We start from the raw sequence: 25,367 nt of genomic DNA on the forward strand, positions 1-25,367 counted from the left end.
TGCAAACTAGAGGATTCAAATTTTATAGTTAAAACCATATTTGTTCAAAACCAAGCAAAAGCATTCCATTTCAACACATCAACATTTACAACACAAAAGAGTTTCAATTACAAATTTGTGCAAAAGATGTAAATAACATTGAAATGTAAGCTTTAATTGTTTGCAGGATTGGAAAAGCTTACAACACCTGGTATTACCAGACAGTCTCCCATTCAAGTACTAACCAGGCCCAACCCTAGATAGCTTCTGAGATCAGACGAGATCAGGCATTCTAAGGGTGGAATGGCCGCAAGCAAAAGAACCTTGCAAACTAGAGGATTCAAATTTTATAGTTAAAACCATATTTGTTCAAAACCAAGCAAAAGCATTCCATTTCAACACATCAACATTTACAACACAAAAGAGTTTCAATTACAAATTTGTGCAAAAGATGTAAATAACATTGAAATGTAAGCTTTAATTGTTTGCAGGATTGGAAAAGCTTACAACACCTGGTATTCCCAGACAGTCTCCCATTCAAGTACTAACCAGGCCCAACCCTAAGTAGCTTCTGAGATCAGACGAGATCAGGCATTCTAAGGGTGGAATGGCCGTAAGCAGATGCACCTTGCAAACTAGAGGATTCAAATTTCATAGCTAAGACCATATTTGTTCAAAACCAAGCAAAAGCATTCCATTTCAACACATCAACATTTACAACACAAAAGAGTTTCAACTACAAATTTGTGCAAAAGATGTAAATAACATGGAAATGTAAGCTTTAATTGTTTGCAGGATTGGAAAAGCTTACAACACCTGGTATTCCCAGACAGTCTCCCGTTCAAGTACTAACCAGGCCCAAGCCTGGGTTGCTTCTTAGATCAGACAAGATCAGGCATTCTAAGGGTGGAATGGCCGTAAGCAGAAGCACCTTGCAAACTAGAGGATTCAAATTTCATAGCTAAGACCATATTTGTTCAAGACCAAGCAAAAGCATTCCATTTCAACACATCAACATTTACAACACAAAAGAGTTTCAACTACAAATTTGTGCAAAAGATGTAAATAACATGGAAATGTAAGCTTTAATTGTTTGCAGGATTGGAAAAGCTTACAACACCTGGTATTCCCAGACAGTCTCCCATTCAAGTACTAACCAGGCCCAACCCTAGGTAGCTTCTGAGATCAGACGAGATCAGGCGTTCTAAGGGTGGAATGGCAGTAAGCAGATGCACCTTGCAATCTAGAGGATTAAAATTTCATAGCTAAGACCATATTTCTTCAAAACCAAGAAAAAGCATTCCATTTCAACACATCAACATTTACAACACAAAAGAGTTTCAACTACAAATTTGTGCAAAAGATGTAAATAACATGGAAATGTAAGCTTTAATTATTTGCAGGATTGGAAAAGCTTACAACACCTGGTATTCCCAGACAGTCTCCCGTTCAAGTACTAACCAGGCCCAACCCTAGGTAGCTTCTGAGATCAGACGAGATCAGGCATTCTAAGGGTGGAATGGCCGTAAGCAGAAGCACCTTGCAAACTAGAGGATTCAAATTTCATAGCTAAGACCATATTTGTTCAAAACCAAGCAAAAGCATTCCATTTCAACACATCAACATTTACAACACAAAAGAGTTTCAACTACAAATTTGTGCAAAAGATGTAAATAACATGGAAATGTAAGCTTTAATTGTTTGCAGGATTGGAAAACCTTACAACACCTGGTATTCCCAGACAGTCTCACATTCAAGTACTAACCAGGTACAACCCTAGGTAGCTTCTGAGATCAGACGAGAGCAGGCATTCTAAAGGTTGAATGGCCGTAAGCAGAAGAACCTTGCAAACTAGAGGATTCAAATTTCATAGCTAAGACCATATTTGTTCAAAACCAAGCAAAAGCATTCCATTTCAACACATCAACATTTACAACACAAAAGAGTTTCAACTACAAATTTGTGCAAAAGATGTAAATAACATGGAAATGTAAGCTTTAATTGTTTGCAGGATTGGAAAAGCTTACAACACCTGGTATTCCCAGACAGTCTTCCATTCAAGTACTAACCAGGCCCAACCCTAGGTAGCTTCTGAGATCAGACGAGATCAGGCATTCTAAGGGTGGAATGGCCGTAAGCAGAAGCACCTTGCAAACTAGAGGATTCAAATTTCATAGCTAAGACCATATTTGTTCAAAACCAAGCAAAAGCATTCCATTTCAACACATCAACATTTACAACACAAAAGAGTTTCAACTACAAATTTGTGCAAAAGATGTAAATAACATGGAAATGTAAGCTTTAATTATTTGCAGGATTGGAAAAGCTTACAACACCTGGTATTCCCAGACAGACTCCCGTTCAAGTACTAACCAGGCCCAAGCCTGGGTTGCTTCTTAGATCAGACAAGATCAGGCATTCTAAGGGTGGAATGGCCGTAAGCAGAAGCACCTTGCAAACTAGAGGATTCAAATTTCATAGCTAAGACCATATTTGTTCAAAACCAAGAAAAGGAAATTCCATTTCAACACATCAACATTTACAACACAAAAGAGATTAAACTACAAATTTGTGCAAAAGATGTAAATAACATGGAAATGTAAGCTTTAATTGTTTGCAGGATTGGAAAAGCTTACAACACTTGGTATTCCCAGACAGTCTCCCATTCAAGTACTAACCAGGCCCAACCCTAGGTAGCTTCCGAGATCAGACGAGATCCGGCGTTCTAAGGGTGGAATGGCCGTAAGCAGAAGCACCTTGCAAACTAGAGGATTCAAATTTCATAGCTAAGACCATATTTGTTCAAAACCAAGCAAAAGCATTCCATTTTAACACTTAAAAATTTACAACACCAAAGAGTTTCAATTACAAATTTGTGCAAAAGATGTAAATAACATGGAAATGTAAGCTTTAATTGTTTGCAGGATTGGAAAAGCTTACAACACCTGGTATTCACCGACAGTCTCCCATTCAAGTACTAACCAGACCCAACCCTAAGTAGCTTCTGAGATCAGACGAGATCAGACGATCTAAGGGTGGAATGGCCGCAAGCAGAAGCACCTTGCAAACTAGACGATTCAAATTTTAAAGTTAAAACCATATTTGTTCAAAACCAAGCAAAAGCATTCCATTTCAACACATCAACATTTACAACACAAAAGAGTTTCAACTACAAATTTGTGCAAAAGATGTAAATAACATGGAAATGTAAGCTTTAATTGTTTGCAGGATTGGAAAAGCTTACAACACCTGGTATTCCCAGACAGTCTCCCATTCAAGTACTAACCAGGCCAAACCCTAGGTAGCTTCTGAGATCAGACGAGATCAGGCATTCAAAGGGTGAATGGCCATAAGCAGAAGCACCTTGCAAACTAGAGGATTCAAATTTCATAGCTAAGACCATATTTGTTCAAGACCAAGCAAAAGCATTCCATTTTAACACATAAAAATTCACAACACCAAAGAGTTTCAACTACAAATTTGTGCAAAAGATGTAAATAACATGGAAATGTAAGCTTTAATTGTTTGCAGGATTGGAAATGCTTACAACACCTGGTATTCCCAGATAGTCTCCCATTCAAGTACTAACCAGGCCCAACCCTAGGTAGCTTCTGAGATCAGATGAGATCAGGCATTCTAAGGGTGGAATGGCCGTAAACAGAAGGACCTTGCAAACTAGAGGATTCAAATTTCATAGCTAAGACCATATTTGTTCAAAACCAAGCAAAAGCATTCCATTTCAACACATCAACATTTACAACACAAAAGAGTTTCAACTACAAATTTGTGCAAAAGATGTAAATAACATGGAAATGTAAGCTTTAATTGTTTGCAGGATTGGAAAAGCTTACAACACCTGGTATTCCCAGACAGTCTTCCATTCAAGTACTAACCAGGCACAACCCTAGGTAGCTTCTGAGATTAGACGAGATCAGGCATCCTAAGGGTGGAATGGCCGTAAGGAGAAGCACCTTGCAAACTAGAGGATTCAAATTTCATAGCTAAGACCATATTTGTTCAAAACCAAGCAAAAGCATTCCATTTCAACACATCAACATTTACAACACAAAGCATTCCATTTCAACACATCAACATTTACAACACAAAAGAGTTTCAACTTAAAAATCTGTGCAAAAGATGTAAATAACATGGAAATGTAAGCTTTAATTGTTTGCAGGATTGGAAAAGCTTACAACACCTGGTATTCCCAGACAGTCTCCCGTTCAAGTACTAACCAGGCCCAAGCCTGGGTTGCTTCTTAGATCAGACAAGATCAGGCATTCTAAGGGTGGAATGGCCGTAAGCAGAAGCACCTTGCAAACTAGAGGATTCAAATTTCATAGCTAAGACCATATTTGTTCAAGACCAAGCAAAAGCATTCCATTTCAACACATCAACATTTACAACACAAAAGAGTTTCAACTACAAATTTGTGCAAAAGATGTAAATAACATGGAAATGTAAGCTTTAATTGTTTGCAGGATTGGAAAAGCTTACAACACCTGGTATTACCAGACAGTCTCCCATTCAAGTACTAACCAGGCCCAAACCTAGATAGCTTCTGAGATCAGACGAGATCAGGCATTCTAAGGGTGGAATGGCCGTAAGCAGAAGCACCTTGCAAACTAGAGGATTCAAATTTCATAGTTAAAACCATATTTGTTCAAAACCAAGAAAAAGCATTTCATTTCAACACATCAACATTTACATCACAAAAGAGTTTCAACTACAAATTTGTGCAAAAGATGTAAACAACATGGAAATGTTAGCTTTAATTGTTTGCAGGATTGGAAAAGCTTACAACACCTGGAATTCCCAGACAGTCTCCCATTCAAGTACTAACCAGGCCCAACTCTAAGTAGCTTCTGAGATCAGACGAGATCAGGCATTCTAAGGGTGGAATGGCCGTAAGCAGAAGCACCTTGCAAACTAGAGGATTCAGATTTTATAGCTAAGACCATATTTGTTCAAAACCAAGCAAAAGCATTCCATTTCAACACATCAACATTTACAACACAAAAGAGTTTCAACTACAAATTTGTGCAAAAGATGTAAATAACATGGAAATGTAAGCTTTAATTGTTTGCAGGATTGGAAAAGCTTACAACACCTGGTATTACCAGACAGTCTCCCATTCAAGTACTAACCAGGCCCAACCCTAGACAGCTTCTGATATCAGACGAGATCAGGCATTCTAAGGGTGAAATGGCCGTAAGTAGAAAAACCTCGCTAACTAGAGGATTCAATTTTCATAGCTAAGACCATATTGTTCAAAACCAAGCAAAAGCATTCCATTTCAACACATCAACATTTACAACACAAAAGAGTTTCAACTATAAGTTTCTGCAGAATCAGAATCAGAATCAGAATCTCTTTATTTCACCAAGTATGTTACACATACAAGGAATTTGTCTTGGTGAGAGCAACACGTATGACAAGTAACAAAAAAACACAGAACACAGTCTTAAACTAAAGGAAAATGACACTAAACAATAAATAGGGTAGGGGATAAATTAAAAAAGTAAAAAGTACTAAAGGTAATAAAGAGCTGAAAAATATATTTACAGAAAAGAACATCTGTACAGGTGTGCAAAAAGACATAGTGCAAATAGGCAGAGTGCAAAAGATGTAAATAACATGGAAATGTAAGCTTTAATTGTTTGCAGGATTGGAAAAGCTTACAACACCTGGTATTCCCAGACAGTCTCCCATTCAAGTACTAACCAGGCCCAACCCTAGATAGCTTCTGAGATCAGACGAGATCAGGCATTCTAAGGGTAGAATGGCCATGAGCAGAAGAACCTTGCAAACTAGAGGATTCAAATTTCATAGCTAAGACCATATTTGTTCAAAACCAAGCAAAAGCATTACATTTCAACACATCATCATTTACAACACAAAAGAGTTTCAACTACAAATTTGTGCAAAAGATGTAAATAACATGGAAATGTAAGCTTTAATTGATTGCAGGATTGGAAAAGCTTACAACACCTGGTATTCCCAGACAGTCTCCCATTCAAGTACTAACCAGGCCCACCCCTAAGTAGCTTCTGAGATCAGACGAGATCAGGCATTCTAAGGGTGGGATGGCCGTAAGCAGAAGCACCTTGCAAACTAGAGGATTCAAATTTCATAGCTAAGACCATATTTGTTCAAAACCAAGCAAAAGCATTCCATTTCAACACATCAACATTTACAACACAAAAGAGTTTTAACTAAAAAATTTGTGCAAAAGATGTAAATGACATGGAAATGTAAGCTTTAATTGTTTGCAGGATTGGAAAAGCTTACAACACCTGGTATTCCCAGACAGTCTCCCATTCAAGTTCTAACCAGGCCCAACCCTCGGTAACTTCGGAGATCAGGCATTCTAAGGGTGGAATGGCCGTAAGCAGTAGAACCTTGCAAACTAGAGGATTCAAATTTCATAGCTAAGACCATATTTGTTCAAAACCAAGCAAAAGCAATCCATTTCAACACATCAACGTTTACAACACAAAAGAGTTTCAACTACAAATTTGTGCAAAAGATGTAAATAACATGGAAATGTAAGCTTTAATTGTTTGCAGGATTGGAAAACTTACAACACCTGGTATACCCAGACAGTCTCCCATACAAGCACTAACCAGGCCCAACCCTAGGTAGCTTCTGAGATCAGACGAGATCAGGTATTCTAAGGGTAGATTTGCCGTAAGCAGAAGCACCTTGCAAACTAGAGGATTCAAATTTCATAGCTAAGACCATATTTGTTCAAAACCAAGCAAAAGCATTCCATTTCAACACATCAAAATTTACAACACAAAAGAGTTTCAACTACAAAAATTGTCCAAAAGATGTAAATAACATAGAAAAATGTAAGCTTTAATTGACTGCAGGATTGGAAAAGGTTACAACACCTGGTATTCCCAGACAGTCTCCCATTCAAGTACTAACCAGGCCCAACCCTAGGTAGCTTCTGAGATCAGACGAGATCAGGCATTCTAAAGGTGGAATGGCCGTAAGCAGAAGCACTTTGCAAATTAGAGGATTCAAATTTCATAGCTAAGACCATATTTGTTCAAAACCAAGCAAAAGCATTCCATTTCAACACAATAACATTTACAACACAAAGCATTCCATTTCAACACATCAACATTTACAACACAAAAGAGATTAAACTACAAATTTGTGCAAAAGATGTAAATAACATGGAAATGTAAGCTTTAATTGTTTGCAGGATTGGAAAAGCTTACAACACTTGGTATTCCCAGACAGTCTCCCATTTAAGTACTAACCAGGCCCAACCCTAGGTAGCTTCCGAGATCAGACGAGATCCGGCGTTCTAAGGGTGGAATGGCCGTAAGCAGAAGCACCTTGCAAACTAGAGGATTCAAATTTCATAGCTAAGACCATATTTGTTCAAAACCAAGCAAAAGCATTCCATTTCAACACATCAACGTTTACAACACAAAAGAGTTTCAACTACAAATTTGTGCAAAAGATGTAAATAACATGGAAATGTAAGCTTTAATTGTTTGCAGGATTGGAAAGCTTACAACACCTGGTATTCTCAGACAGTCTCCCATTCAAGTACTAACCAGGCCCAACCCTAGGTAGCTTCTGAGATCAGACTACATCAGGCATTCTAAGGGTGGAATGGCCGTAAGCAGAAGCACTTTGCAAACTAGAGGATTCAAATTTCATAGCTAAGACCATATTTGTTCAAAACCAAGCAAAAGCATTCCATTTTAACACTTAAAAATTTACAACACCAAAGAGTTTCAATTACAAATTTGTGCAAAAGATGTAAATAACATGGAAATGTAAGCTTTAATTGTTTGCAGGATTGGAAAAGCTTACAACACCTGGTATTCACCGACAGTCTCCCATTCAAGTACTAACCAGACCCAACCCTAAGTAGCTTCTGAGATCAGACGAGATCAGACGATCTAAGGGTGGAATGGCCACAAGCAGAAGCACCTTGCAAACTAGACGATTCAAATTTTAAAGTTAAAACCATATTTGTTCAAAACCAAGCAAAAGCATTCCATTTCAACACATCAACATTTACAACACAAAAGAGTTTCAACTACAAATTTGTGCAAAAGATGTAAATAACATGGAAATGTAAGCTTTAATTGTTTGCAGGATTGGAAAAGCTTACAACACCTGGTATTCCCAGACAGTCTCCCATTCAAGTACTAACCAGGCCCAACCCTAGGTAGCTTCCGAGATCAGACGAGATCCGGCGTTCTAAGGGTGGAATGGCCGTAAGCAGAAACACCTTGCAAACTAGAGGATTCAAATTTCATAGCTAAGACCATATTTGTTCAAAACCAAGCAAAAGCATTCCATTTTAACACTTAAAAATTTACAACACCAAAGAGTTTCAATTACAAATTTGTGCAAAAGATGTAAATAACATGGAAATGTAAGCTTTAATTGTTTGCAGGATTGGAAAAGCTTACAACACCTGGTATTCCCAGACAGTCTCCCATTCAAGTACTAACCAGGCCCAACCCTTGGCAGCTTCTAAGATCAGACGAGATCAGGCATTCAAAGGGTGAATGGCCATAAGCAGAAGCACCTTGCAAACTAGAGGATTCAAATTTCATAGCTAAGACCATATTTGTTCAAGACCAAGCAAAAGCATTCCATTTTAACACATAAAAATTCACAACACCAAAGAGTTTCAACTACAAATTTGTGCAAAAGATGTAAATAACATGGAAATGTAAGCTTTAATTGTTTGCAGGATTGGAAAAGCTTACAACACCTGGTATTCACCGACAGTCTCCCATTCAAGTACTAACCAGACCCAACCCTAAGTAGCTTCTGAGATCAGACGAGATCAGACGATCTAAGGGTGGAATGGCCACAAGCAGAAGCACCTTGCAAACTAGACGATTCAAATTTTAAAGTTAAAACCATATTTGTTCAAAACCAAGCAAAAGCATTCCATTTCAACACATCAACATTTACAACACAAAAGAGTTTCAACTACAAATTTGTGCAAAAGATGTAAATAACATGGAAATGTAAGCTTTAATTGTTTGCAGGATTGGAAAAGCTTACAACACCTGGTATTCCCAGACAGTCTCCCATTCAAGTACTAACCAGGCCAAACCCTAGGTAGCTTCTGAGATCAGACGAGATCAGGCGTTCTAAGGGTGGAACGGCCGTAAGCAGAAGCGTCTTGCAAACTACAGGATTCAAATTTCATAGCTAAGACCATATTTGTTCAAAACCAAGCAAAAGCATTCCATTTCAACACATCAACATTTACAACACAAAAGAGTTTCAAATACAAATTTTTGCAAAAGATGTAAATAACATGGAAATGTAAGCTTTAATTGTTTGCAGGATTGGAAAAGCTTACAACACTTGGTATTCCCAGACAGTCTCCCATTCAAGTACTAACCAGGCCCAACCCTAGGTAGCTTCCGAGATCAGACGAGATCCGGCGTTCTAAGGGTGGAATGGCCGTAAGCAGAAACACCTTGCAAACTAGAGGATTCAAATTTCATAGCTAAGACCATATTTGTTCAAAACCAAGCAAAAGCATTCCATTTTAACACTTAAAAATTTACAACACCAAAGAGTTTCAATTACAAATTTGTGCAAAAGATGTAAATAACATGGAAATGTAAGCTTTAATTGTTTGCAGGATTGGAAAAGCTTACAACACCTGGTATTCCCAGACAGTCTCCCATTCAAGTACTAACCAGGCCCAACCCTTGGCAGCTTCTAAGATCAGACGAGATCAGGCATTCAAAGGGTGAATGGCCATAAGCAGAAGCACCTTGCAAACTAGAGGATTCAAATTTCATAGCTAAGACCATATTTGTTCAAGACCAAGCAAAAGCATTCCATTTTAACACATAAAAATTCACAACACCAAAGAGTTTCAACTACAAATTTGTGCAAAAGATGTAAATAACATGGAAATGTAAGCTTTAATTGTTTGCAGGATTGGAAATGCTTACAACACCTGGTATTCCCAGATAGTCTCCCATTCAAGTACTAACCAGGCCCAACCCTAGGTAGCTTCTGAGATCAGACGAGATCAGGTGTTCTAAGCGTGGAATGGCCGTAAGCAGAAGAACCTTGCAAACTAGAGGATTCAAATTTTATAGTTAAAACCATATTTGTTCAAAACCAAGAAAAAGCATTCCATTTCAACACATCAACATTTACAACACAAAAGAGTTTCAACTACAAATTTGTGCAAAAGATGTAAATAACATGGAAATGTAAGCTTTAATTGTTTGCAGGATTGGAAATGCTTACAAAACCTGGTATTTCCAGACAGTCTCCCATTCAAGTACTAACCAGGCCCAACCCTAGGCAGCTTCTGAGATCAGACGAGATCAGGCATTCAAAGGTTGAATGGCCATAAGCAGAAGAACCTTGCAAACTAGAGGATTCAAATTTCATAGCTAAGACCATATTTGTTCAAAACCAAGCAAAAGCATTCCATTTCAACACATCAACATTTACAACACAAAAGAGTTTCAACTACAAATTTGTGCAAAAGATGTAAATAACATGGAAATGTAAGCTTTAATTGTTTGCAGGATTGGAAAAGCTTACAACACCTGGTATTCCCAGACAGTCTCCCATTCAAGTACTAACCAGGCCCAACCCTAGTTAGCTTCTGAGATCAGACGAGATCAGGCGTTCTAAGGGTCGAATGGCCGTAAGCAGAAGCACCTTACAAACTAGAGGATTCAAATTTCATAGCTAAGACCATATTTGTTCAAAACCAAGCAAAAGCATTCCATTTCAACACATCAACATTTACAACACAAAAGAGTTTCAACTACAAATTTGTGCAAAAGATGTAAATAACATGGAAATGTAAGCTTTAATTGTGTGCAGGATTGGAAAAGCTTACAACACCTGGTATTCCCAGACAGTCTCCCATTCAAGTACTAACCAGGCCCAACCCTAAGTAGCTTCTGAGATCAGACGAGATCAGGCATTCTAAGGGTGGAATGGCCGTAAGCAGAAGCACCTTGCAAACTAGAGGATTCAAATTTCATAGCTAAGACCATATTTGTTCAAAACCAAGCAAAAGCATTCCATTTCAACACATCAACATTTACAACACAAAGCATTCCATTTCAACACATCAAGATTTACCACACAAAAGAGTGTCAACTACAAATAAGTGCAAAAGATGTAAATAACATGGAAATGTAAGCTTTAATTGTTTGCAGGATTGGAAAAGCTTACAACACCTGGTATTCCCAGACAGTCTCCCATTCAAGTACTAACCAGGCCCAACCCCAGGTAGCTTCTGAGATCAGGCGTTCTAAGGGTGGAATGGCCGTGAGCAAAAGAACCTTGCAAACTAGAGGATTCAAATTTCATAGCTAAGACCATATTTGTTCAAAACCAAGCAAAAGCATTCCATTTCAACACATCAACATTTACAACACAAAAGAGTTTCAACTATAAATTTGTGCAAAAGATGTAAATAATATGGAAATGTAAGCTTTAATTGTTTGCAGGATTGGAAAAGCTTACAACACCTGGTATTCCCAGACAGTCTCCCATTCAAGAACTAACCAGGCCCAACCCTAGGTAGCTTCTGAGATCAGACGAGATCAGGCATTCTAAGGGTGGAATGGCCGTAAGCAGAAGCACCTTGCAAACTAGAGGATTCAAATTTCATAGCTAAGACCATATTTGTTCAAAACCAAGCAAAAGCATTCCATTTCAACACATCAACATTTACAACACAAAAGAGTTTCAACTATAAATTTGTGCAAAAGATGTAAATAATATGGAAATGTAAGCTTTAATTGTTTGCAGGATTGGAAAAGCTTACAACACCTGATATTCCCAGACAGTCTCCCATTCAAGTGCTAACCAGGCCCAAGCTTAGGTAGCTTCTAAGATCAGACTAGATCAGGCAATTTAAGGGTGGAATGGCCGTAAGCAGAAGCACCTTGCAAACTAGAGGATTCAAATTTCATAGCTAAGACCATATTTGTTCAAAACCAAGCAAAAGCATTCCATTTCAACACATCAACATTTACAACACAAAAGAGTTTCAACTACAAATTTGTGCAAAAGATGTAAATAACATGGAAATGTAAGCTTTAATTGTTTGCAGGATTGGAAAAGCTTACAACACCTGGTATTCCCAGACAGTCTCCCATTCAAGTACTAACCAGGCCCAACCCTAGGTAGCTTCTGAGATCAGACGAGATCAGGCATCCTAAGGGTGGAATGACCATAAGCAGAAGCACCTTGCAAACTGGAGGATTCAAATTTCATAGCTAAGACCATATTTGTTCAAAACCAAGCAAAAGCATTCCATTTCAACACATCAACATTTACAACACAAAAGAGTTTCAACTACAAATTTGTGCAAAAGATGTAAATAACATGGAAATGTAAGCTTTAATTGTTTGCAGGATTGGAAAAGCTTACAACACCTGGTATTCCCAGACAGTCTCCCATTCAAGTACTAACCAGGCCCAACCCTAGGCAGCTTCTGAGATCAGACGAGATCAGGCATTCTAAGGGTGGAATGGCCGTAAGCAGAAGCACCTTGCAAACTAGAGGATTCAAATTTCATAGCTAAGACCATATTTGTTCAAAACCAAGCAAAAGCATTCCATTTCAACACATCAACATTTACAACACAAAAGAGTTTCAAATACAAATTTGTGCAAAAGATGTAAATAACATGGAAATGTAACCTTTAATTGTTTGCAGGATTGGAAAAGCTTACAACACCTGGTATGCCCAGAAAGTCTCCCATTCAAGTACTAACCAGGCCCAACTCTAAGTAGCTTCTGAGATCAGACGAGATCAGGCATTCTAAGGGTGGAATGGCCGTAAGCAGAAGCACCTTGCAAACTAGAGGATTCAAATTTCATAGCTAAGACCATATTTGTTCAAAACCAAGCAAAAGCATTCCATTTCAACACATCAACATTTACAACACAAATGAGTTTCAACTACAAATTTGTGCAAAAGATGTAAATAACATGGAAATGTAAGCTTTAATTGATTGAAGGATTGGAAAAGTTTACAACACCTGGTATTCCCAGACAGTCTCCCATTCAAGTACTAACCAGGCCCAACCCTAGGTAGCTTCTGAGATCAGACGAGATCAGGCATTCTAAGGGTGGAATGGCCGTAAGCAGAAGCGCCTTGCAATCTAGAGGATTCAAATTTCATAGCTAAGACCATATTTGTTCAAAACCAAGCAAAAGCATTCCATTTCAACACGTCAACATTTACAACACAAAAGAGTTTCAACTACAAATTTGTGCAAAAGATGTAAATAACATGGAAATGTAAGCTTTAATTGTTTGCAGGATTGGAAAAGCTTACAACACCTGGTATGCCCAGACAGTCTCCCATTCAAGTACTAACCAGGCCCAACTCTACGTAGCTTCTGAGATCAGACGAGATCAGGCATTCTAAGGGTGGAATGGCCGTAAGCAGAAGCACCTTCCAAACTAGAGGATTCAAATTTCATAGCTAAGACCATATTTGTTCAAAACAAAGAAAAAGCATTCCATTTCAACACATCAACATTTACAACACAAAAGAGTTTCAACTACAAATTTGTGCAAAAGATGTAAATAACATGGAAATGTAAGCTTTAATTGTTTGCAGGATTGGGAAAGTTTACAACACCTGGTATTCCCAGACAGTCTCCCATTCAAGTACTAACCAGGCCCAACCCTAGGTAGCTTTTGAGATCAGACGAGATCAGGCGTTCTAAGGGTGGATGGGCCTCAAGCAGAAGAACCTTGCAAACTAGAGGATTCAAATTTCATAGCTAAGACCATATTTGTTCAAAACCAAGAAAAAGCATTCCATTTCAACACATCAACATTTACAACACAAAAGAGTTTCAACTACAAATTTGTGCAAAAGATGTAAATAACATGGAAATGTAAGCTTTAATTGTTTGCAGGATTGGAAAAGCTTACAACACCTGGTATTCCCAGTGAGTCTCCCATTCAATTACTAACCAGGCCCAACCCTAGGCAGCTTCTGAGATCAGACGAGATCAGGCATCCTAAGGGTGGAATGACCATAAGCAGAAGGACCTTGCAAACTGGAGGATTCAAATTTCATAGCTAAGACCATATTTGTTCAAAACCAAGCAAAAGCATTCCATTTCAACACATCAACATTTACAACACAAAAGAGTTTCAAATACAAATTTGTGCAAAAGATGTAAATAACATGGAAATGTAAGCTTTAATTGTTTGCAGGATTGGAGAAGCTTACAACACCTGGTATTCCCAGACAGTCTCCCATTCAAGTACTAACCAGGCCCAACTCTAGGTAGCTTCTGAGATCAGACGAGATCAGGCGTTCTAAGGGTGGAATGGCCTTAAACAGAAGAACCTTGCAAACTAGAGGATTCAAATTTCATAGCTAAGACCATATTTGTTCAAAACAAAGAAAAAGCATTCCATTTCAACACACCAACATTTACAACACAAAAGAGTTTCAACTACAAATTTGTGCAAAAGATGTAAATAACATGGAAATGTAAGCTTTAATTGTTTGCAGGATTGGAAAAGCTTACAACACCTGGTATTCCCAGACAGTCTCCCATTCAAGTACTAACCAGGCCCAACCCTAAGTAGCTTCTGAGATCAGACGAGATCAGGCGTTCTAAGGGTGGAATGGCCGTAAGCAGAAGCACCTTGCAAACTAGAGGATTCAAATTTCATAGCTAAGACCATATTTGTTCAATACCAAGCAAAAGCATTCCATTTCAACACATCAACATTTACAACACAAAAGAGTTTCAACTACAAATTTGTGCAAAAGATGTAAATAACATGGAAATGTAAGCTTTAATTGTTTGCAGGATTGGAAAAGCTTACAACACCTGGTATTCCCAGACAGTCTCCCATTCAAGTACTAACCAGGCCCAACCCTAGGTAGCTCCTGAGATCAGACTAGATTAGGCGTTCTAAGGGTGGAATGGCCGCAAGCAGAAGAACCTTGCAAACTAGAGGATTCAAATTTTATAGTTAAAACCATATTTGTTCAAAACCAAGCAAAAGCATTCCATTTCAACACATCAACATTTACAACACAAAAGAGTTTCAACTACAAATTTGTGCAAAAGATGTAAATAACATGGAAATGTAAGCTTTAATTGTTTGCAGGATTGGAAAAGCTTACAAGACCTGGTATACCCAGACAGTCTCCCATTCAAGTACTAACCAGGCGCAACCCTAAGTAGCTTCTGAGATCAGACGAGATCAGGCATTCTAAGGGTGGAATGGCCGTAAGCAGAAGCAACTTGCAAACTAGAGGATTCAAATTTCATAGCTAAGACCATATTTGTTCAAAACCAAGCAAAAGCATGCCATTTCAACACATCAACATTTACAACACAAAAGAGTTTCAACTACAAATGTGTGCAAAAGATGTAAATAACATGGAAATGTAAGCTTTAATTGTTTGCAGGATTGGAAAAGCTTACAACACCTGGTATGCCCAGACAGTCTCCCATTCAAGTACTAACCAGGCCCAACTCTACGTAGCTTCTGAGATCAGACGAGATCAGGCATTCTAAGGGTGGAATGGCCGTAAGCAGAAGCACCTTCCAAACTAGAGGATTCAAATTTCATAGCTAAGACCATATTTGTTCAAAACCAAGCAAAAGCATTCCATTTCAACACATCAACATTTACAACACAAAAGAGTTTCAACTACAAATTTGTGCAAAAGATGTAAATAACATGGAAATGTAAGCTTTAATTGTTTGCAGGATTGGAAAAGCTTACAACACCTGGTATTCCCAGATAGACTCCCATTCAAGTACAAACCAGGCCCAACCCTAAGTAGCTTCTGAGATCAGACGAGATCAGGAATTCTAAGGGTGGAATGGCCTTAAGCAGAAGCACCTTGCAAACTAGAGGATTCAAATTTCATAGCTAAGACCATATTTGTTCAAGACCAAGCAAAAGCATTCCATTTCAACACATGAACGTTTACAACACAAAAGAGTTTCAACTAAAAAAATTGTGCAAAAGATGTAAATAACATGGAAATGTAAGCTTTAATTGTTTGCAGGATTGGAAAAGCTTACAACACCTGGTATTCCCAGACAGTCTCCCATTCAAGTACTAATCAGGCTCAGCCCTAGGTAGCTTCTGAGATCAGACGAGATCAGGCATTCTAAGGGTGGAATGGCCGTAAGCAGAAGCACCTTGCAAACTAGAGGATTCAAATTTCATAGCTAAGACCATATTTGTTCAAAACCAAGCAAAAGCATTCCATTTCAACACATCAACATTTACAACACAAAAGAGTTTCAACTACAAATTTGTGCAAAAGATGTAAATAACATGGAAATGTAAGCTTTAATTGTTTGCAGGATTGGAAAAGCTTACAACACCTGGTATGCCCAGACAGTCTCCCATTCAAGTACTAACCAGGCCCAACTCTACGTAGCTTCTGAGATCAGACGAGATCAGGCATTCTAAGGGTGGAATGGCCGTAAGCAGAAGCACCTTCCAAACTAGAGGATTCAAATTTCATAGCTAAGACCATATTTGTTCAAAACAAAGAAAAAGCATTCCATTTCAACACATCAACATTTACAACACAAAAGAGTTTCAACTACAAATTTGTGCAAAAGATGTAAATAACATGGAAATGTAAGCTTTAATTGTTTGCAGGATTGGGAAAGTTTACAACACCTGGTATTCCCAGACAGTCTCCCATTCAAGTACTAACCAGGCCCAACCCTAGGTAGCTTTTGAGATCAGACGAGATCAGGCGTTCTAAGGGTGGATGGGCCTCAAGCAGAAGAACCTTGCAAACTAGAGGATTCAAATTTCATAGCTAAGACCATATTTGTTCAAAACCAAGAAAAAGCATTCCATTTCAACACATCAACATTTACAACACAAAAGAGTTTCAACTACAAATTTGTGCAAAAGATGTAAATAACATGGAAATGTAAGCTTTAATTGTTTGCAGGATTGGAAAAGCTTACAACACCTGGTATTCCCAGTGAGTCTCCCATTCAATTACTAACCAGGCCCAACCCTAGGCAGCTTCTGAGATCAGACGAGATCAGGCATCCTAAGGGTGGAATGACCATAAGCAGAAGGACCTTGCAAACTGGAGGATTCAAATTTCATAGCTAAGACCATATTTGTTCAAAACCAAGCAAAAGCATTCCATTTCAACACATCAACATTTACAACACAAAAGAGTTTCAAATACAAATTTGTGCAAAAGATGTAAATAACATGGAAATGTAAGCTTTAATTGTTTGCAGGATTGGAGAAGCTTACAACACCTGGTATTCCCAGACAGTCTCCCATTCAAGTACTAACCAGGCCCAACTCTAGGTAGCTTCTGAGATCAGACGAGATCAGGCGTTCTAAGGGTGGAATGGCCTTAAACAGAAGAACCTTGCAAACTAGAGGATTCAAATTTCATAGCTAAGACCATATTTGTTCAAAACAAAGAAAAAGCATTCCATTTCAACACACCAACATTTACAACACAAAAGAGTTTCAACTACAAATTTGTGCAAAAGATGTAAATAACATGGAAATGTAAGCTTTAATTGTTTGCAGGATTGGAAAAGCTTACAACACCTGGTATTCCCAGACAGTCTCCCATTCAAGTACTAACCAGGCCCAACCCTAAGTAGCTTCTGAGATCAGACGAGATCAGGCGTTCTAAGGGTGGAATGGCCGTAAGCAGAAGCACCTTGCAAACTAGAGGATTCAAATTTCATAGCTAAGACCATATTTGTTCAAAACCAAGCAAAAGCATTCCATTTCAACACATCAACATTTACAACACAAAAGAGTTTCAACTACAAATTTGTGCAAAAGATGTAAATAACATGGAAATGTAAGCTTTAATTGTTTGCAGGATTGGAAAAGCTTACAACACCTGGTATTCCCAGACAGTCTCCCATTCAAGTACTAACCAGGCCCAACCCTAGGTAGCTCCTGAGATCAGACTAGATTAGGCGTTTTAAGGGTGGAATGGCCGCAAGCAGAAGAACCTTGCAAACTAGAGGATTCAAATTTTATAGTTAAAACCATATTTGTTCAAAACCAAGCAAAAGCATTCCATTTCAACACATCAACATTTACAACACAAAAGAGTTTCAACTACAAATTTGTGCAAAAGATGTAAATAACATGGAAATGTAAGCTTTAATTGTTTGCAGGATTGGAAAAGCTTACAAGACCTGGTATACCCAGACAGTCTCCCATTCAAGTACTAACCAGGCGCAACCCTAAGTAGCTTCTGAGATCAGACGAGATCAGGCATTCTAAGGGTGGAATGGCCGTAAGCAGAAGCAACTTGCAAACTAGAGGATTCAAATTTCATAGCTAAGACCATATTTGTTCAAAACCAAGCAAAAGCATGCCATTTCAACACATCAACATTTACAACACAAAAGAGTTTCAACTACAAATGTGTGCAAAAGATGTAAATAACATGGAAATGTAAGCTTTAATTGTTTGCAGGATTGGAAAAGCTTACAACACCTGGTATTCCCAGACAGTCTCCCATTCAAGTACAAACCAGGCCCAACCCTAAGTTGCTTCTGAGATCAGACGAGATGAGGAATTCTAAGGGTGGAATGGCCGTAAGCAGAAGCACCTTCCAAACTAGAGGATTCAAATTTCATAGCTAAGACCATATTTGTTCAAAACCAAGCAAAAGCATTCCATTTCAACACATCAACATTTACAACACAAAAGAGTTTCAACTACAAATTTGTGCAAAAGATGTAAATAACATGGAAATGTAAGCTTTAATTGTTTGCAGGATTGGAAAAGCTTACAAGACCTGGTATTCCCAGATAGACTCCCATTCAAGTACAAACCAGGCCCAACCCTAAGTAGCTTCTGAGATCAGACGAGATCAGGCATTCTAAGGGTGGAATGGATGTAAGCAGAAGAACCTTGCAAACTAGAGGATTCAAATTTCATAGCTAAGACCATATTTGTTCAAAACCAAGCAAAAGCATTCCATTTCAACACATCAACATTTACAACACAAATGAGTTTCAACTACAAATTTGTGCAAAAGATGTAAATAACATGGAAATGTAAGCTTTAATTGATTGCAGGATTGGAAAAGTTTACAACACCTGGTATTCCCAGACAGTCTCCCATTCAAGTACTAACCAGGCCCAACTCTAGGTAGCTTCTGAGATCAGACGAGATCAGGCATTCTAAAGGTGGAATGGCCGTAAGCAGAAGTGCCTTGCAATCTAGAGGATTCAAATTTCATAGCTAAGACCATATTTGTTCAAAACCAAGCAAAAGCATTCCATTTCAACACATCAACATTTACAACACAAAAGAGTTTCAACTACAAATTTGTGCAAAAGATGTAAATAACATGGAAATGTAAGCTTTAATTGTTTGCAGGATTGGAAAAGCTTACAACACCTGGTATGCCCAGACAGTCTCCCATTCAAGTACTAACCAGGCCCAACTCTACGTAGCTTCTGAGATCAGACGAGATCAGGCATTCTAAGGGTGGAATGGCCGTAAGCAGAAGCACCTTCCAAACTAGAGGATTCAAATTTCATAGCTAAGACCATATTTGTTCAAAACCAAGCAAAAGCATTCCATTTCAACACATCAACATTTACAACACAAAAGAGTTTCAACTACAAATTTGTGCAAAAGATGTAAATAACATGGAAATGTAAGCTTTAATTGTTTGCAGGATTGGAAAAGCTTACAACACCTGGTATTCCCAGATAGACTCCCATTCAAGTACAAACCAGGCCCAACCCTAAGTAGCTTCTGAGATCAGACGAGATCAGGAATTCTAAGGGTGGAATGGCCTTAAGCAGAAGCACCTTGCAAACTAGAGGATTCAAATTTCATAGCTAAGACCATATTTGTTCAAGACCAAGCAAAAGCATTCCATTTCAACACATCAACATTTACAACACAAAAGAGTTTCAACTACAAATGTGTGCAAAAGATGTAAATAACATGGAAATGTAAGCTTTAATTGTTTGCAGGATTGGAAAAGCTTACAACACCTGGTATTCCCAGACAGTCTCCCATTCAAGTACAAACCAGGCCCAACCCTAAGTAGCTTCTGAAATCAGACGAGATGAGGAATTCTAAGGGTGGAATGGCCGTAAGCAGAAGCACCTTGCAAACTAGAGGATTCAAATTTCATAGCTAAGACCATATTTGTACAAAACCAAGCAAAAGCATTCCATTTCAACACATCAACGTTTACAACACAAAAGAGTTTCAACTAAAAAAATTGTGCAAAAGATGTAAATAACATGGAAATGTAAGCTTTAATTGTTTGCAGGATTGGAAAAGCTTACAACACCTGGTATTCCCAGACAGTCTCCCATTCAAGTACTAATCAGGCTCAGCCCTAGGTAGCTTCTGAGATCAGACGAGATCAGGCATTCTAAGGGTGGAATGGCCGTAAGCAGAAGCACCTTGCAAACTAGAGGATTCAAATTTCATAGCTAAGACCATATTTGTTCAAAACCAAGCAAAAGCATTCCATTTCAACACATCAACATTTACAACACAAAAGAGTTTCAACTACAAATTTGTGCAAAAGATTTAAATAACATGGAAATGTAAGCTTTAATTGGTTGCAGGGTTGGAAAAGCTTACAACACCTGGTGTTCCCAGACAGTCTCCGTTTTAAGTACTAACCAGGCCCAACCCTAAGTAGCTTCTGAGATCAGACGAGATCAGGCATTCTAAGGGTGGAATGGCCGTAAGCAGAAGCACCTTGCAAACCTGAGGATTCAAATTTCATAGCTAAGACCATATTTGTTCAAAACCAAGCAAAAGCATTCCATTTCAACACATCAACATTTACAACACAAAAGAGTTTCAACTACAAATTTGTGCAAAAGATGTAAATAACATGGAAATGTAAGCTTTAATTGTTTGCAGGATTGGAAAAGCTTACAACACCTGGTGTTCCCAGACAGTCTCCCTTTTAAGTACTAACCAGGCCCAACCCTACGTAGCTTCTGAGATCAGACGAGAGCAGGCATTCTAAGGGTGGAATGGCCGTAAGCAGAAGCACCTTGTAAACTAGAGGATTCAAATTTCATAGCTAAGACCATATTTGTTCAAAACCAAGCAAAAGCATTTCATTTCAACACATCAACATTTACAACACAAAAGAGTTTCAACTACAAATTTGTGCAAAAGATGTAAATAACATTGCATTTGCATTTCAACACATCAACATTTACAACACAAAAGAGTTTCAACTACAAATTTGTGCAAAAGATGTAAATAACATGGAAATGTAAGCTTTAATTGTTTGCAGGATTGAAAAAGCTTACAACACCTGGTATTCCCAGACAGTCTCCCATTCAAGTACTAACCAGGCCCAACCCTAAGTAGCTTCTGAGATCAGACGAGATCAGGCATTCTAAGGGTGGAATGGCCATAAGCAAAAGCACCTTGCAAACTAGAGGATTCAAATTTCATAGCTAAGACCATATTTGTTCAAAACCAAGCAAAAGCATTCCATTTCAACACATCAACGTTTACAACTGTGGTGGAAGTTGAGAAACAACACAACCCTGTCTTGTGTTGCAGTGAGTAATAACTTTATTCGAGCAACAGAATATAGTTGCTTCCTAACAAGTAAGCATGGCTTTCTTATATACATGGAAATGAGGAAGTTGAACCGGTCACAGACAGTTTCAGTTCCTGTCGACAGTGTCTGGTACACCAAAATATCAACTCCCACATTGTTGTGCAACAGACTTCATATTTAAATTCTGCACTTATGACCCCTGCAAGTGTACATACACATATTAGGAACACTCAGACTTATTCTACCATATAAGGGCATAAACTTGAGCAACCTACAAATCAGAGTGTAACTACTCCTAACTTAAGCCTAATGATGACTCACAGAGTACATGTGTTCTATACATGTGCCATGGTATTGCATACTGCATAGGAGAGAAACAGCATAACTTGATTACAATACATTGAAGTACACTTGCATACTACTAGATTAAGAATCACACACAAAGTAATAAGGTTTTCCGTAACACTCCCCCGTTTGATTATTAATCAATCCCGAATCTCGTAGTCGGGCAGTCACTCCTGGAACAGTGTACGCAATTCCAGTTCTCCAGGATCCTGATTGTTCAGATGGAGCTGAATCATCTGATACTGCGTAAGAGAGCGACTGAACATATGCAATAAACATTTGAAAAGGCAGGGAATTTAACAGAAAACGAACAGAAATAAAAACAACATAGGAATACAAACAGTCAGAAGCCAATGGCCCAATGGTCCGAATAGGGACAGCCATTTCCACCAGCCGCTGGAATTAGTAGGTGGAGGGGTGATGGCTTGTTTCATATGGTCCACATAACTGGTAATATTATCACTCAAATCAGGAATATAAAAACAACATGATGTGTTAAGCATTTTGCACACTTCTCCCTCCTTCATAGTAAGCAGATCTAAAACCATGCGATGCTGAAGTACAGCCACACGGATAGCCTGTTGTTCGTGGCGCAGGGCATTGATTGCCCCTGCTGTATCATTCACAACAGTTAGAAGTTGATATGCTAAGCTATTGATTTTGAGGAGAGCCACTGTGGTACCTTCACCCAAAAACAAAGACCACCCAATTGACTGACCAGGAGTGGTCCATGGATCCATCATCTTGTACCCGTTATACCATTGTCCTGACACAAGGTCCCGCTTACGACGGCTGAGGGTAATGGATGTAGGGGTCGGGACGGTGGTTTGAAACCGGACATAGACTGATGCCTTTGGAGTGACCATACCGGGATAACAGCACCCAGTCCATCCTTTGGGGAGCTGTCCATATGCCCTGTCCCTACAAATCCACATGACATTAGTAGTGCCACGCGGTGTAGCCATAGTGCAGTTAAAGGAAGAGTTTCCTGCTTGGCAGGTGCGTCCATTATTGGTGAAAATATAATGATCACACCTGGACTGGCCTACTGGGCGCGTGCCATTAGTATGGCATACGCAACGGTGGCCCTTCTGGACTGCTATATGCAGAGTTATTTTGGTTGGAGAGCGGTTGTCTGGGCCGATGCAACTGGTGTTATGCTGCAATGCCTGGCACATAGATTTAGTGAGGTTTAGGATGGATGTGTCGCACTCTGAGACTGGAATGACAGTCCATGGCACGGTTACATGCTGACACACCCAGCATTCTCCATTGGCATGTGAGGCATGTATAATAGCTGACATGCATGCAGTATTGTGTCTGCACTTTACTGCCAGAACCTCAGCTTCTGTGGCGTTTGGAGCATTAAAGGGGACAAATTCTTTGAGCACGTCTAGTTCATATTGAATATCGTTATTCTGCGCCTGTTGCATTCGCTCGGATAGTTGTTCTGCATTGGCCGTTTTACTTAGTTGAACTGCCACAATTAATGCACTACAGTAATCCCTGCCACTGCGATCTATGCAACAATAATATTTACCCGAGGTAATAGTCTGATTCCATGGCCAATTTAGATGGATGTTGATCATGTTTTTATCAGTGGAATGCTCGGTTACCTGGATGCTAGTATAGCTGCCATCACTGGACCCCAATGTGTCAGACCAGGCTGTACAGTGGTCTCTGCAAAGATACTTATTGTATCTAGCGTAGGAATACACCTTACTTGAGGTTTTAACAATTTTACACTGCACAGTCACGTTGGTTCCTAGATGGGGTGAAAAGACCGGGTTATCCACTGGGGCTAGCAGGCTTGCGAACGTCATGCCTCCCATTGGGGTGTAGAAAGCCTTACACATGCCTATTACCGCCCATCCCACGATGAGCCAGCCAAGTGCCATTTTACTTTGCTGCTGCTGCGGTGTCAGGAGTGGTTGGTGCCTTCTTGCAGTGGGAGTGGTGTACCCAGGTGCCTCTTCCTTCTACCTTGACGGCCGTGTGGGTTACCAGAAGCACCTGATGAGGTCCGGTCCACCTAGGTTGGTTCCACCTGCGTCTGCGGAGGTCTCGGATCAGTACCCAGTCACCTGGCTTGTGGCTGTGGAAGGGCTGGTCAGCTGGTTTTGGTAGTACTGCCTTCACCTGCTTAGACACAGACAGAAGCGTCTCATACAGGGAGACGCAATACGTTGTGAGAGAGTGGTCAAGGAGCTGGTTGTCGAGTGAGGGTGGACCTAATCTCGTGTTGGGAGGTCTGCCAAACACTATCTCAAAGGCACTGAGACCTGTTCTTTTTTGTGGCCTGGTTCTACTTTGCCAAAGAACCAGAGGGAGGCACTTAACCCAATTGAGGCCTGTTTGTTGTGTCATTTTTGCAAGACCATTTTTTATGGTCCCATTAATCCTTTCAACTGCCCCGGCGCTAGCGGGGTGATAGCTACAATGTTTTCTCATGTCTATCCCTAAGTACTTGGTCAAACTGATCAGGCCTGTGTGTACAAATGGTGTGCCATTGTCACTTGAGACGCGCTGTGGCAGACCCCACCTGGGGATTATTTTTCTGAGGAACGCTTTTGTTACTGCTTCGCCATCCTGAGTACCTGTGGGGAAAACTTCAACCCATTTACTGAACATACATACACAGACCAGGAGAAACCGCTTCCCTTCTGCCGGTGTTAATTCCACAAAGTCAATCTGCCAGTGCTGAAATGGCTCTGTCGCTGGGGGGTGACCCACAGACTGTTGTGACAGAGGTTGTGTGTGTCTGTGCGTGTTTTGTGCACATGTGAGACAGTTAGAACAAAAATTTTGGGTGAGTGTGGAGAGTCCAGGTGCAAACCAGTGTCTTGCTATCATATCCATTATCCCCCCTTTGCTCATGTGACTCCTCCCATGAGCAATAGCAATTAACCCTTTCATGTATGCTTTTGGGAGACATGGTCTATCTGTTGCACTGTGTATCCACACACTGTTTTGTCTGACACACCCTGATTTAGTCCACTGAGCTTTCTCTGCTGCAGTGGCAGCAGATTGAATTTCTTGCAGGGTTGGTTTCTCTTGGTCTGTTAGAGGTAGTTGTGTAGCGGCAACAGGCGCTGCGCGAGCTGTGCATTTGGCCACATGGTCTGCAAAGGCGTTTCCTCTGCTGACAGGATCAGCTGCTGAAGTGTGCGCTGCGCATTTAACAACAGCAATCTGCGAAGGTAACAACAAAGCAGAGAGTAAATCATTTATTAGTTTGTGATGTTTTATTTTTGTGCCTGAGCTTGTCAGAAAATTGCGTTGCTTCCACATATACCCGAAGTCGTGGGCTACGCCCCATGCGTACCTGGAATCTGTCCAGACAGTGAGCGTTTTGCCTTCTGCCAGTTTGCAAGCCTTAGTTAATGCCACCAGTTCTGCAGCTTGTGCTGAATATGAACTAGGGAGGCTTTGTGTGTGTAAGACCTCGGTAGCAGAGACCA

The 25,367-nt window shown here is 39.5% G+C and overlaps 56 pseudogenes; all 56 read right to left on the reverse strand.

Moving 5' to 3' along the window:
* Window positions 1-175: 175 nt before the first annotated feature.
* On the reverse strand, window positions 176-294 carry LOC140566447 (5S ribosomal RNA; annotated as a pseudogene).
* A 185-nt stretch (window positions 295-479) lies between these two features.
* LOC140567237 (5S ribosomal RNA) lies at window positions 480-598 on the reverse strand (annotated as a pseudogene).
* Window positions 599-1,087: 489 nt separating this feature from the next.
* On the reverse strand, window positions 1,088-1,206 carry LOC140570327 (5S ribosomal RNA; annotated as a pseudogene).
* A 185-nt stretch (window positions 1,207-1,391) lies between these two features.
* On the reverse strand, window positions 1,392-1,510 carry LOC140571605 (5S ribosomal RNA; annotated as a pseudogene).
* A 489-nt stretch (window positions 1,511-1,999) lies between these two features.
* LOC140571550 (5S ribosomal RNA) lies at window positions 2,000-2,118 on the reverse strand (annotated as a pseudogene).
* Window positions 2,119-2,608: 490 nt separating this feature from the next.
* LOC140566130 (5S ribosomal RNA) lies at window positions 2,609-2,727 on the reverse strand (annotated as a pseudogene).
* Window positions 2,728-2,912: 185 nt separating this feature from the next.
* LOC140567932 (5S ribosomal RNA) lies at window positions 2,913-3,031 on the reverse strand (annotated as a pseudogene).
* Window positions 3,032-3,216: 185 nt separating this feature from the next.
* LOC140567474 (5S ribosomal RNA) lies at window positions 3,217-3,334 on the reverse strand (annotated as a pseudogene).
* A 185-nt stretch (window positions 3,335-3,519) lies between these two features.
* LOC140570123 (5S ribosomal RNA) lies at window positions 3,520-3,638 on the reverse strand (annotated as a pseudogene).
* An 831-nt stretch (window positions 3,639-4,469) lies between these two features.
* On the reverse strand, window positions 4,470-4,588 carry LOC140567350 (5S ribosomal RNA; annotated as a pseudogene).
* A 185-nt stretch (window positions 4,589-4,773) lies between these two features.
* On the reverse strand, window positions 4,774-4,892 carry LOC140572064 (5S ribosomal RNA; annotated as a pseudogene).
* A 762-nt stretch (window positions 4,893-5,654) lies between these two features.
* On the reverse strand, window positions 5,655-5,773 carry LOC140566618 (5S ribosomal RNA; annotated as a pseudogene).
* A 185-nt stretch (window positions 5,774-5,958) lies between these two features.
* Window positions 5,959-6,077, reverse strand: LOC140571564 (5S ribosomal RNA; annotated as a pseudogene).
* Window positions 6,078-6,863: 786 nt separating this feature from the next.
* LOC140573269 (5S ribosomal RNA) lies at window positions 6,864-6,982 on the reverse strand (annotated as a pseudogene).
* A 222-nt stretch (window positions 6,983-7,204) lies between these two features.
* Window positions 7,205-7,323, reverse strand: LOC140566652 (5S ribosomal RNA; annotated as a pseudogene).
* A 184-nt stretch (window positions 7,324-7,507) lies between these two features.
* LOC140567884 (5S ribosomal RNA) lies at window positions 7,508-7,626 on the reverse strand (annotated as a pseudogene).
* Window positions 7,627-7,811: 185 nt separating this feature from the next.
* LOC140568181 (5S ribosomal RNA) lies at window positions 7,812-7,930 on the reverse strand (annotated as a pseudogene).
* Window positions 7,931-8,115: 185 nt separating this feature from the next.
* On the reverse strand, window positions 8,116-8,234 carry LOC140571266 (5S ribosomal RNA; annotated as a pseudogene).
* Window positions 8,235-8,419: 185 nt separating this feature from the next.
* On the reverse strand, window positions 8,420-8,537 carry LOC140568365 (5S ribosomal RNA; annotated as a pseudogene).
* A 185-nt stretch (window positions 8,538-8,722) lies between these two features.
* On the reverse strand, window positions 8,723-8,841 carry LOC140568182 (5S ribosomal RNA; annotated as a pseudogene).
* Window positions 8,842-9,026: 185 nt separating this feature from the next.
* Window positions 9,027-9,145, reverse strand: LOC140573396 (5S ribosomal RNA; annotated as a pseudogene).
* A 185-nt stretch (window positions 9,146-9,330) lies between these two features.
* LOC140566131 (5S ribosomal RNA) lies at window positions 9,331-9,449 on the reverse strand (annotated as a pseudogene).
* Window positions 9,450-9,634: 185 nt separating this feature from the next.
* Window positions 9,635-9,752, reverse strand: LOC140568366 (5S ribosomal RNA; annotated as a pseudogene).
* Window positions 9,753-9,937: 185 nt separating this feature from the next.
* On the reverse strand, window positions 9,938-10,056 carry LOC140569931 (5S ribosomal RNA; annotated as a pseudogene).
* Window positions 10,057-10,544: 488 nt separating this feature from the next.
* Window positions 10,545-10,663, reverse strand: LOC140571687 (5S ribosomal RNA; annotated as a pseudogene).
* A 185-nt stretch (window positions 10,664-10,848) lies between these two features.
* LOC140567249 (5S ribosomal RNA) lies at window positions 10,849-10,967 on the reverse strand (annotated as a pseudogene).
* A 516-nt stretch (window positions 10,968-11,483) lies between these two features.
* LOC140572376 (5S ribosomal RNA) lies at window positions 11,484-11,602 on the reverse strand (annotated as a pseudogene).
* A 489-nt stretch (window positions 11,603-12,091) lies between these two features.
* LOC140572592 (5S ribosomal RNA) lies at window positions 12,092-12,210 on the reverse strand (annotated as a pseudogene).
* Window positions 12,211-12,395: 185 nt separating this feature from the next.
* Window positions 12,396-12,514, reverse strand: LOC140572593 (5S ribosomal RNA; annotated as a pseudogene).
* Window positions 12,515-12,699: 185 nt separating this feature from the next.
* On the reverse strand, window positions 12,700-12,818 carry LOC140566506 (5S ribosomal RNA; annotated as a pseudogene).
* Window positions 12,819-13,003: 185 nt separating this feature from the next.
* LOC140571621 (5S ribosomal RNA) lies at window positions 13,004-13,122 on the reverse strand (annotated as a pseudogene).
* A 185-nt stretch (window positions 13,123-13,307) lies between these two features.
* LOC140572627 (5S ribosomal RNA) lies at window positions 13,308-13,426 on the reverse strand (annotated as a pseudogene).
* Window positions 13,427-13,915: 489 nt separating this feature from the next.
* Window positions 13,916-14,034, reverse strand: LOC140568292 (5S ribosomal RNA; annotated as a pseudogene).
* Window positions 14,035-14,219: 185 nt separating this feature from the next.
* LOC140566898 (5S ribosomal RNA) lies at window positions 14,220-14,338 on the reverse strand (annotated as a pseudogene).
* Window positions 14,339-14,523: 185 nt separating this feature from the next.
* Window positions 14,524-14,642, reverse strand: LOC140568621 (5S ribosomal RNA; annotated as a pseudogene).
* Window positions 14,643-14,827: 185 nt separating this feature from the next.
* LOC140567831 (5S ribosomal RNA) lies at window positions 14,828-14,946 on the reverse strand (annotated as a pseudogene).
* Window positions 14,947-15,131: 185 nt separating this feature from the next.
* On the reverse strand, window positions 15,132-15,250 carry LOC140568238 (5S ribosomal RNA; annotated as a pseudogene).
* A 185-nt stretch (window positions 15,251-15,435) lies between these two features.
* LOC140572629 (5S ribosomal RNA) lies at window positions 15,436-15,554 on the reverse strand (annotated as a pseudogene).
* A 185-nt stretch (window positions 15,555-15,739) lies between these two features.
* Window positions 15,740-15,858, reverse strand: LOC140567211 (5S ribosomal RNA; annotated as a pseudogene).
* A 186-nt stretch (window positions 15,859-16,044) lies between these two features.
* On the reverse strand, window positions 16,045-16,163 carry LOC140566019 (5S ribosomal RNA; annotated as a pseudogene).
* Window positions 16,164-16,348: 185 nt separating this feature from the next.
* On the reverse strand, window positions 16,349-16,467 carry LOC140572630 (5S ribosomal RNA; annotated as a pseudogene).
* Window positions 16,468-16,956: 489 nt separating this feature from the next.
* Window positions 16,957-17,075, reverse strand: LOC140568294 (5S ribosomal RNA; annotated as a pseudogene).
* A 185-nt stretch (window positions 17,076-17,260) lies between these two features.
* LOC140566899 (5S ribosomal RNA) lies at window positions 17,261-17,379 on the reverse strand (annotated as a pseudogene).
* Window positions 17,380-17,564: 185 nt separating this feature from the next.
* LOC140568633 (5S ribosomal RNA) lies at window positions 17,565-17,683 on the reverse strand (annotated as a pseudogene).
* A 185-nt stretch (window positions 17,684-17,868) lies between these two features.
* On the reverse strand, window positions 17,869-17,987 carry LOC140567414 (5S ribosomal RNA; annotated as a pseudogene).
* Window positions 17,988-18,172: 185 nt separating this feature from the next.
* On the reverse strand, window positions 18,173-18,291 carry LOC140568239 (5S ribosomal RNA; annotated as a pseudogene).
* A 185-nt stretch (window positions 18,292-18,476) lies between these two features.
* On the reverse strand, window positions 18,477-18,595 carry LOC140567724 (5S ribosomal RNA; annotated as a pseudogene).
* Window positions 18,596-18,780: 185 nt separating this feature from the next.
* Window positions 18,781-18,899, reverse strand: LOC140567467 (5S ribosomal RNA; annotated as a pseudogene).
* Window positions 18,900-19,084: 185 nt separating this feature from the next.
* Window positions 19,085-19,203, reverse strand: LOC140566873 (5S ribosomal RNA; annotated as a pseudogene).
* A 185-nt stretch (window positions 19,204-19,388) lies between these two features.
* LOC140572631 (5S ribosomal RNA) lies at window positions 19,389-19,507 on the reverse strand (annotated as a pseudogene).
* A 185-nt stretch (window positions 19,508-19,692) lies between these two features.
* Window positions 19,693-19,811, reverse strand: LOC140567212 (5S ribosomal RNA; annotated as a pseudogene).
* A 185-nt stretch (window positions 19,812-19,996) lies between these two features.
* Window positions 19,997-20,115, reverse strand: LOC140567909 (5S ribosomal RNA; annotated as a pseudogene).
* Window positions 20,116-20,301: 186 nt separating this feature from the next.
* Window positions 20,302-20,420, reverse strand: LOC140566020 (5S ribosomal RNA; annotated as a pseudogene).
* Window positions 20,421-20,605: 185 nt separating this feature from the next.
* On the reverse strand, window positions 20,606-20,724 carry LOC140566769 (5S ribosomal RNA; annotated as a pseudogene).
* A 185-nt stretch (window positions 20,725-20,909) lies between these two features.
* On the reverse strand, window positions 20,910-21,028 carry LOC140566229 (5S ribosomal RNA; annotated as a pseudogene).
* Window positions 21,029-21,294: 266 nt separating this feature from the next.
* On the reverse strand, window positions 21,295-21,413 carry LOC140570365 (5S ribosomal RNA; annotated as a pseudogene).
* Between the last annotated feature and the right edge of the window lie 3,954 nt (window positions 21,414-25,367).

This window comes from Salminus brasiliensis, chromosome 11 (assembly GCF_030463535.1).
Source record: "Salminus brasiliensis chromosome 11, fSalBra1.hap2, whole genome shotgun sequence".
NCBI lineage: Eukaryota > Metazoa > Chordata > Actinopteri > Characiformes > Bryconidae > Salminus > Salminus brasiliensis.